At 36.8% G+C, this 10,343-nt stretch overlaps 1 non-coding gene across 1 annotated transcript; it reads right to left on the reverse strand.

Moving 5' to 3' along the window:
- Positions 1 to 7,304: 7,304 nt before the first annotated feature.
- LOC144237234 (U6 spliceosomal RNA) lies at positions 7,305 to 7,414 on the reverse strand. Its single transcript, XR_013336793.1, has one exon. It is a non-coding gene; the product is annotated as a U6 spliceosomal RNA (small nuclear RNA).
- Positions 7,415 to 10,343: the final 2,929 nt, after the last annotated feature.

Consider the following 10,343-nt stretch of genomic DNA (forward strand, 5'->3'; position numbering starts at 1 on the left):
ACTGTATCTTTCTAAAATATCATTATAAAATAACTCTACAACATGAATACAAAGCCCATAAAACACTTATTTTATTATCTTGCTGCTCAATTATATGCCAGCTTGGTTAAGTATCAGCAATTCTGAGTTCATGTATAAGGCTGATCTAGTCAATTGAGAGTCTCCTGTATGACAAATGAAGCCTTCTCTCAGCTTCACATACTGGTGTCAGTTTTCTCTCTGGACCTATTTGGATACAGATGTGTTATATCAACTTCAGTCCAGAAGGAAAATGTTTCCTAAGTCAAAGGCAGTTACTATAATCTCCCATTGGCTGAAGATCATGTTATGAATAAGAAGTAAAAATTTTCCACTGAACTACAAGATTTCTACAAGGCAGTCTGAATATCATATATAACTCTAGTAAAGATATAAAATGAAATATATCAAAATACTAATTTTTCTGAGGATCCAGTCTTGCTATGATGCTCTAAGACTTTGAAAATTTTTTAAAAATGTTATGTGTATATGTATGCATATAACCCAGAATAAAAGACATGCGAAATTCAGAATCCCTCTTATCCTAAGAAGATATTATTTTTTTCCTAAAGAAGGTATTGAGTCACACTTCTGACCACTTTCATGGTTATAACAGCTTTTATTTATGTCCCTGAGCTGTATAGATGCCCGTCACATTCAATCATAGTCCTTTTCACCAAGTTTCACATGAATAGTAATGAAAAATTTTAAAGGAAAGAAGAAAAAGAGAGGAAAGGAAAGTAGAAAAAGAGAGGAAAGGAAAGTAGAGATGAAAGGAGGAAGGAAGGGAAAGAGAGAGAAAGAGATTCATAGCCCATTGTTGCCCTAAGTGAAAAGGAAGAGAAACTCTAAATGGAGATAATCTTTCTGGGACATTCCTGCATATGAACAATTCCCCAAATACCATCAGCTCCTTTTGGACATGACTCTTTTTTTCTATCATTCCCTACTAGCTGAGCTGGAACTCAGCTCCAGGAAAGTCCCGACAGAGGGAGGGCAGAAAGGGTGTAAGGCAGCCAACTTTTCCATTTCCCCTCTTGGGCTCTGTTTTTCCACCTTACGGTTTGCCCTGATTCAGAATGAGAAGGTGAAAACATACAGAGAGAGATGGAATCAGCCACTTTCCCTTTGTGACCAGACCACATAACAACCAAGCCTTGATATCAAAGAGTCCATGAAAGCAAGGTCTGGCCATTCAAGACAGGCTTGTTTCAAACCCTGGTCCAGTTTTGCCCATGAATTTTGGACTTACCCAAAGGGAAGAGTTTAGCACAGTTGTTGAGCAAACTTCCTGGCAACCAGAGGCACTGGATTCTGTAATGTACACTTACAGCCTGCCCTCACTGACACTGCCTCCACTTGTCCTGAATCCCCTGTATCAGTAGCCACTGCCAATGATGCAGGCGTTGTTTCCCTTTTACTCATCAGCACCCAAATCCATGGGGTAGTGAAGGGTTAGCAGCCTTTCTTAATAAGAAACTGTTAGGTCCTGTGGTCACAGAAGCAAAATGAATCATGGTTAGAAATATCCATCTCCCCCCTCCCTTGATATGATGCTATTAATTAAACCATCTAAATATGGAAAAATCTCTCCAATTTGTAAAGCACTAAAAAGGAAATCTGAGTTTGAAACTCTCCTTAATTATGCCAGTGTTTAACAATAAACTTTGTATTATGGGAATCTCAGCTCACAGCCCAGTACATTCATGGACTTCCTGTTGACATCAAGAGAAAACTGTTTAAACTTTCTTTTAAAATGCTAAGATTTTGGGGTTCCTGGGGTGGCTTAGTCAACTGAGCATCCAACTCTTGATTTTGGCTCAGATTATGATCACAGGGTCATGGGATCAAGCCCCACATCAGGCTCCACACTAGCTTAAGATTCTTTCTCTCTCCCTCTGCCCCATATCCCCTACTCGTGTGTGTTCTCACTCTGCCAAAATAAATACATAAATAAAAATAATGCCAAGGCTTAAAAAATGTACATATATATAATCTAAAACTTGAGAATCACTATTCAATGTATTTACTGATTATGTTTTTCAAGATTAAAAGATTCAGTTATGAGCAAAGGATGTATTTATTAGAGTTAAATGTTACTTTCTACAAATGTCTGAAATTGCTACTCCTAGGTTGATAGGAATCTTGTATGTTAACACATCACCAGTTTGTAGGATGAGTGAGAAGAATACACACTTCTCCCTCACTCCTGCATTTGACCAATTCCCATCTCATTGCTGGCCTCTCTCTATCCCTTTCCTCATGTGTCCCAGGAAAGGAGGTAGACTTTGGGGAAGATTGTTTTAAAAGTGGTCTCTGGGCACCTGAGTGGCTCAGTCAATTACGTGTCCAACTCTTGGTTTCAGCTCGAGTCAAGATCTCATGGTTTATGAGATTGAGCCCCGTGTGCAGCTCTGCACTGACAGCACAGTCTTCTTGGGATTCTCACTCTCTCCTTCTCTCTCTCTACCCCTCCCCTGCTCTCTCTCTCTCTCTAAACCTTAAAAAAGTGGTCTCAATAATTTCCCTTTTTCCAGACCCTGTAAAATGTGACTTAGCTACTTCTCCCCCCAAGAGGTGCAATTAATTTCTCCACTTCTTCAATCTTAGTTGGCCTTATGATTCGCTTTTGCAGAAAGGGTGCAGTGCAAGTGATGGCTTGTGGCTTCTGAACCTCTCAGCCTTGAATGGCCTTGCAGCTTCTGCTCTAGCCGCTTGTGTGTTGCCACTGTATAATGAATAATGAAGCCCAGTCTTTGTTAAGTAAACTTCTTAACAAAGAGAGAACACATGAGAGAAAGGCCCAGTCAATAGCCAAAACCAACCACCAAATGTGTAACAGTGCTCACTTTAGACCATCTAACCCCATTCAAGCTGCAGATGACTGCAGCTACATGTGTGACCCAGATAAGACCAGCAGAAAGATGTCCCACTGGGTCCAGTGCAAACAGATGTCCCATGGTATTTTTTAAATTGAGATGTCAGTTACATACAGCATTGTGTAAATTTAAGGTGTACACTGTGTTGAATTGATACATTTATATATTACATTATGATTACCACCACAGCTTAAGCTTATACGTCTAACATGTCATAAAATTTGTCATTTCTTTTTGTGGTGAGAACATTTAAGATAGAATTTCTTAGCAATTTTGAAGGTAAAATATTGTTGGTAATAATGTTGTAATAATGAAGGTGATATTGTTCACTAATCACTATGCTGTGCATTAGATTTCCAGAACCTATTCATTTTCTAAGTGCAACTCTGTGTCCTTTAATGACATCTCCCCAATTGCCCTACACACCAGCCCCCACTAACCACCATTCTATTCTGTTTCTATGAGCTTGGTTTTTTGATTCCACATATAAGTGATATTATACAATATTTGCCTTTCTCTGTCTGGTCTACTTCATTAAGCACAAAGTCCATCCATGTTGGACTGCAAATTGCAGGATGCCCTTCTTTCCCATGGCTGAATAATATTCCAATTGTTATGTATTCCACAACCTCCCCATCCTATCCATTCATCTATTGACAGACACTTAGATTGTTTCCATATTTTGACTATTGTGAATAACACTGCAATAAACATGGGAGTATAGATATCTTTTCAACATCCTGTGTTCATTTCCCTTGGCTGTATATCCAAAGGTGATATTGCTGGATCATATGATAGTTGTATTTTTAATTTTTTTAAGAACTTCCATGCTGTTTTAGATAGTGGTTATCCCAACTTATAGTCCCACCAATGATACACAAAGTTTCCTTTTCTCCATCCTCATTAACACTTGTTATCTCTTGCCTTCTAAATGATAGCCACTTTAACAGATGTAAAGTGACACCTTATTGTGGTTTGCATTTGCATTTCCCTGATGACTAGTGACGTTGAGTATTTTTTCATGTACATATTGGTCGTTGGATATCTTCTTTGGAAAAATGACTCTTCATTTCTGTGTCCATTTTTAATTGATTTGTTCGGTTTTATTGTTAAGTTGTATGAGTTCTTTGTATATATTGGATATTAAGTCTTCATCTATATGTCATTTGCAAATATTTTCTCCTATTCCAAAGGCTGACTTTTCATCTTGTTGATTTTTGCTTTTGTTGTTTGTTTGTTAGTTTGATGTAGTCCTCTTTTGATTTTGTTTTTGTTCCTTGAACTTTGGAAGTCATATCCAAAAAATTATTATCAAGACCAATGTCAAGGAGCTTCTTCCCAAAGTTTTCTCCTAGGAGAGTTCTTCTAGGAGGTCTTATGTTTAAGTCTTTAAACCATTTCAAGTTAATTATTGTGAGTGGTGGATGCTCAAGATCCAGTTTCATTTTTCCTCATGTTATTATCCAGTTTTCTTAACACCATTTCTTGAGGGGACTATCCATTCCTTATTGATGCTCCTGGCTTCCATGTCAAATATTAGTTGACAGTATATGTGGGGATTCATTTCTGGACTCTATTTTGTTCCAATGGTCTATGTGTCTGTTTTTATGCCTGTATCATGCTGTTTTAATTATCATAACTTTGTAGTATAGTTTGAAATCAGAAAGTACAATGACTCCAGATTTGTTCTTTTGGCTATTTGGGGTCTTTTCTGGTTTCATACAAATTTTAGGATTGTTTTTCCTATTTCTGTGAAAAATGTCTTTGGAATTTTGATAGGGATTGCATTGAATCTATAGATGGCTTTGGGTAGTATGGACATTTTAACAATATTAATTCTTCTTATCCATAAACACAAGACCTTTCTAGGTGTGTCTTCTTCAATCTCTTTCATCGAAGTTTTATAGTTTTCATTGACAGATTTTTCACTTCCTTGGTTAAATTTATTCTGATGTATTTTGTTATTTTTGATGCTATTGTGAACGGGATGGTTTTCTTTATTTCCCTTTCAGACATTTTGTTATTAGCATGTAGAAGCACAATTGATTTCTGTATGTTCATTTTATATTCTGAAACTTTACTGATTTCATTGATTAGTTCTAGCAGTTTTTGTTTGCGTTTTTAGGATTTCCTACGCATCAGATTATATCATCTGCAAGTAATGACACTTTTACTTCTTCCTTTTCTACTTGGATGCCTTTTATTTAGCGGACTTCCAGTACTATTAAATGAGAGTGGGCACCTGACCTTGTTCCTGATTTTGGAGAAAAAACTTTCAATCTTCCACCATTGAGTATGATGTTAGCTGTGGGTCTATCATATATGGCTTTTATTATATTAAGTTGTGTTTCTCCTATGCCCGATTTGTTGAAGGTTTTTATCATGAAAGATGTGGTATGATGTCAAATGCTTTTTCCACATCTATTGAAATGATCACATGGCTTTTATCTTTTATCCTATTAATACAGTTTATCACATTTATTGATTTGTGTATGTTGAACTATCCTTGCATCCCAGGGATAAAACATTTAATGTGCTGTTGAATTTAGTTTGCTAATATTTTGTTAAGTGTTTTTGTATCTATATTCATCAGGCATATTGTTCTATAGGGTTTTGTTGTTATTTTCTTGTTGTGGTTGTTGTTGTTTGTAGTATACCTTTCTGGTTTTTGGTATCAAGGTAATGCTGGCCTCATAAAAAGAAGAACAATGAAAGTATTACCTCCTAGGGGCACCTGGGTGGCTTAGTCAGTTAAGCGTCCAACTTGCGCTTAGGTCATGATCTCGCGGTTCGTGGGTTCGAGCCCCGCGTAGGGCTCTGTGCTGACTGTCAGCTCAGAGCCTGGAGCCTGTTTCAGAGCTGTCACTCCCTCTCTCTCTGACCCTCCCCTGCTCACACACTCTCTCTCTCTCCTAGAAATAAATAAAACATTAAAAAAAATAAAAAAATGAAAGTATTGCCTCCTATTAAATTTTTTTGGAAGAGTCTGAAGAGGGTTGTTAATTATTCTTTAAATATGTGATATGATTTACCAGTGAAGGTGTCTGTTCCTGGGCTTTCCAGTGTTGGGAGGTTGTTGATTACTAATTCAATCTTATTATTATTGGTCTGTTAAGATTTTCTCTTTGTTTTTTAAGTTTATTTATTTATTTTGAGAGAGAGAGTGTGTGTGTGTGCCAGCAGGGAAAGGCAGAGAGAGAGAGAGAGAGAGAATCCCAAGCATTCTCTGCGCTGTCATCAGGGAGCCCATCAACGGGTTTGATTCCATGAACCATAAGATCATGACCTGAGCTGAAACCAAGAGTTGGATGCTTAACTGACTGAGCCACCCAGGTGTCCAAGTCTGTTAAGATTTTCTATTTCTTCCTGATTCAGACTTGATAAGCTGTATGTTTCTAAGAACTTATCCATTTCTTCTGGTTTATCTGATTTTTTGGTCTATAATTGCTCATAGTAGTCTCTTATGATACTATGTATTTCTGAAATCCCAGGTGTAATGTCTCCTCTTTCATTTCTGCATTTCTGATTTTATTCATTTGGGTTTATCTCTCTCTTTTTTTTTTTTCTTTGTTGGTGTAGCTAAAACTTTGTCAATTTTGTTTATCTTTTAGGAAAAAAACAGCTTAGTTTCAGTGATCATTTCTTGTGTTTTCCTGGTGTGTATTTTATTTATTTCTACTCTAATTTTTGTTATTATCTTCCTTCTTATTACCTTCCTTCTTCAACTTGGGCTTAGTTTGTTCTTCTTCTTCTAAGTTCCTGAAGGTATAAAGTTAGGTTTATTTGGGATCTTTCTATTTTCTTAGCATGTATGTATGCATTTATCACTATAAACTTTCCTTTCAGAATTGCTCGTGCAGCATCCCATATGTTTCTATTTTCATTTGTTTTGACATTTTTTAAATTTACTTTTTATTTATTCTTTGACCCATGGACTTTTCAGGAGTATGTTGTTTAGTTTCCAATCGCTTATAAATTTTCCAACTTTCCTCTCATTGTTGATTTCTAGTTATACTAAAAATTATGGTTGGAAAACATACTTGGTATGTTTTCAGTCTTCTCAATTTGCTAAGACTTACTTTGTGGCCTATCATCCGATCTATCTTGGAGAAGATTCTGTGTGCACTTGAGAAGAATGTGTATTCTGCTGCTAATGGACAGAACATTCTGTGTATGTCTGTTAGGTCCATTTGGTCCAATGTATGGTTCAAGTTCAACATTTTCTTGTTGATATTCTCTCTGGCTGAAGTACCCACAGCTGAAAGTGAAGTATTAAAGTCTCCTACTATTATTGTATTGTTGTCAACTTCTCCCTACAGAATTGTTACTATTTGCTTAATATATTTAGGTGCTATGATGTTGGGTGCCTGTAGTTACAATTATATCTTCTTGATGAATTAACCCCTTAACAATGTGGAACATTTCATGAATTTGCACATCATCCTTGCCTAGGGGCCATGCTAGTTTTCTCTTTATTGTCCCAATTTTAGTATATGCGTTGCTGAAGTGGGTGCAACCCATGGTATTGTGAACAGATAAAAATTTTTGTCCTTTTAAGCCACTTAGCTTTCAGATGGCTTTTAAACAGCAGTAAATAATTGGTAAAGACTTAATATGATTGATGGGTCTAGAGAGGTTGAGGGGGTACATTTCAGCCTCTTTCTCTTATTCCTCTTTTGGGAGTAAGTAACCCACTGAGAATCCATGGGTTTCTCTTTTTGTCATCCAGGCCATAAATCTTACAGGATTGAGATACACTGATACATATTTTTTCCAGATGCTAAAGAGCCAGGAGTTAAAGTCAATATTTCACTGAAATCAAAGCCAAAAGCAAATACTGACATAAGAGAAAGAAGTAGTAATCAAGAATACATCTGAAAATAATTTCAAAAATTGATATAATAATTTTAGTAGTCACAAATTGAAAGATGATTAGCGAGATGAAAATGTTTTAAATATCTTTTCTAACAATATATTCCATTTTCCTTTCTCTTTACATTCTTTGTTATATCAAAATTAAAAGTAGTTTATCATTTTTAACTTTTATTTTCCTCCTCATGAAACTTAAGGTGACAAAAACTATAATTTACTTCATCCTCACAGGATGTGAAAAATTCTCAAATAGGACTTTTTATTGAAAACACGTCATATCTTTGGGTTTTGGCCTTGACACATTTCTGTTATTCATTTTTATGTGAACTTAGTTCTGATTATCAGAAGGATATTTGTTTTAACAACTCCTGTGTTTCTATGCAGTGTTAAAATTTTTTTTTTAAGTTTTAAGGTGATTTTTCTAAGTTGTTTTTAGTTTTTTACTCTATTTGTCTGCCCCACTTTTATCTGGACCCTTTCTTTCCCTCATTTATGCTGTTCCTTCTTGATGGATTTTGATTTAGTCCCTCCTATTCTGCCTGAGTGTGAGCCCCTGTGGAAGGCAGGGAGGTGGTGCTTGCTAAGCCATCAGCCTGACTTACTGCAGGACGCTACCCTCATCTGCTAATCTAGGGATGATTCCCTCTCATTTTTGCTGTTGCTCTCACTGGCCACTCTGCCTCCCCATGAGTATCTGGTGGCCATTTTAGGGTCTCCTATTGTCAGGTTGTGAGTCATCCTGTAGCTTTTCTATGTTTTCTCCGAAACAGATGCTAATGATGTGCTGGTCTTGTGGCTCTTGCTGGTTTGGGTTTTTGGGGTCCCTGAAGTAACCTGTCTCCTAGTTTGGTTGCAAATGCTGTCCCCTGTTTTTTTTAATTTCACTGTCTTTTTTATGTTGCAAGTTGGGAACATCTAAAAGCTATGCATCTTCCACCACTGTCATCTACACAGAATTTTATAAAAAGAGTTGTAACACAAGTTCAATCTTGAGTGATTGGCCATAATTTGAAAGTGAATATCCAGATATTTATTTAGATTAATGATGTATCAAAATGACACCTCTTGTTTGTGTTACTGCCACCCTTACACTAATTAGCTGTGATGGTCACCTATAATAGCACATGATCTCTGATCACCCAGAAGTTTAGGATGTGAGAAATGCTGTGAAAGTAGACATCTGCCATTTGGATCTTATGGCAAAATACCAGGACTGAGGTTGAACTTAGGTGTATCCTTATATATCAGTAATATATGTGTGGTCTGGCTGCCCTGGCACTGGATGGGTACATTGAGTCCTGGGCTTCAGGATCAGCAAGCCCATCTACAAACAGATTAAGCCATGTTCTCTAGCAGAGCCCTTACCAGTTAAAACATTTTTTAAGTTTTACCTCCAAATGCTAACCAACTCCTTTATATCACTTTTGGATTACTTCAAAACTTGAACAGGGAGAATTTTTCCCTTTATTATTTGAAAAGTAAACTAGGAGAAAAATATTGGAGAGCACTATAGCACATGCATCCTTAACACCTGGAGATTGAGACATCTGGCAGGGCTGGCGAGTGTAACTTTAAGTTTTGGTGGTTCTTACAAAGTGTTACAGGTTGAGTTGTGTCCCCCCAAATAAGGTATGCTAAAGTCTTTATTCTCAATACCTCAGAATGTGACCTTATTTGGAAATAGGATAGGATCGTGAGATCATGACCTGAGCTGAAGTCGAACGCTCAACTGACTGAGCCATCCAGGCGCCCCAACTTTTGTTGCTTTAAGCCACCCAGTGCATGGTACTGTGTTACGCCCCCTAAGCAACTAATACTCTAAAGGCTATTGGGGTCTTCTCAATACAATACAGGCCTGTAACCTGTATAGAGCAATGCAGCTGGTTTTGTAGTTACAAGAAAGACACAATATACTAAGAATTTCACTGAGTCTGTGATGAACACAGAACTCAACACCCAAGAATTTGGAAGCGTGGAATGTCGATTAACATCTCTTGCAGAAAACCTTTTTCTTTTAATTGAATATTTGCTTTAGCCACACCAACTAAGAAAAGGCTCATTAAGGTCCAGTTCAATGTTAAATTACAGTAATATGATGTAAATGAGTTTGAGGACAATGTTGGGGAACTATAAATTTAAAAGATCTCCCACCAACCAAGAAAAATTCTCCACAAAAGGAAAAGGGAAAAAATAGTTCAATATTGAAAAAGCATTAAACCAGAATGTGATGTCCATCTCAGGCAATCTACTAAAAGATTGCAAAGCAGAAAGAAATCTGACCCTTTTACAAAGCCAGGCAGATACAGCGCACTCCATACAGGCTATCAAAATAAACAGTAACTATTCCTCAAATAAGAGGGCTTGACAGCACCATTTGTCACACACAGCTCACCCTAAATTTAAATCTGATCATTGGGATGACCATCTATGTTAACTGATTGGCTTTATCCACAGGAAAACAAACTTGTTATATCTTTATGATAGGAGGTCATTTTGTAATTTGGAGCAAGGTGCCCACTCAAATGAATGTCCTACTTTCCCACAGAAACTGGGAAATAAGTTTCTGTCTTTTTT

The sequence above is a fragment of the Crocuta crocuta genome, unplaced genomic scaffold (genome assembly GCF_008692635.1).
Source record: "Crocuta crocuta isolate KB4526 unplaced genomic scaffold, BGI_CrCroc_1.0 scaffold331, whole genome shotgun sequence".
NCBI lineage: Eukaryota > Metazoa > Chordata > Mammalia > Carnivora > Hyaenidae > Crocuta > Crocuta crocuta.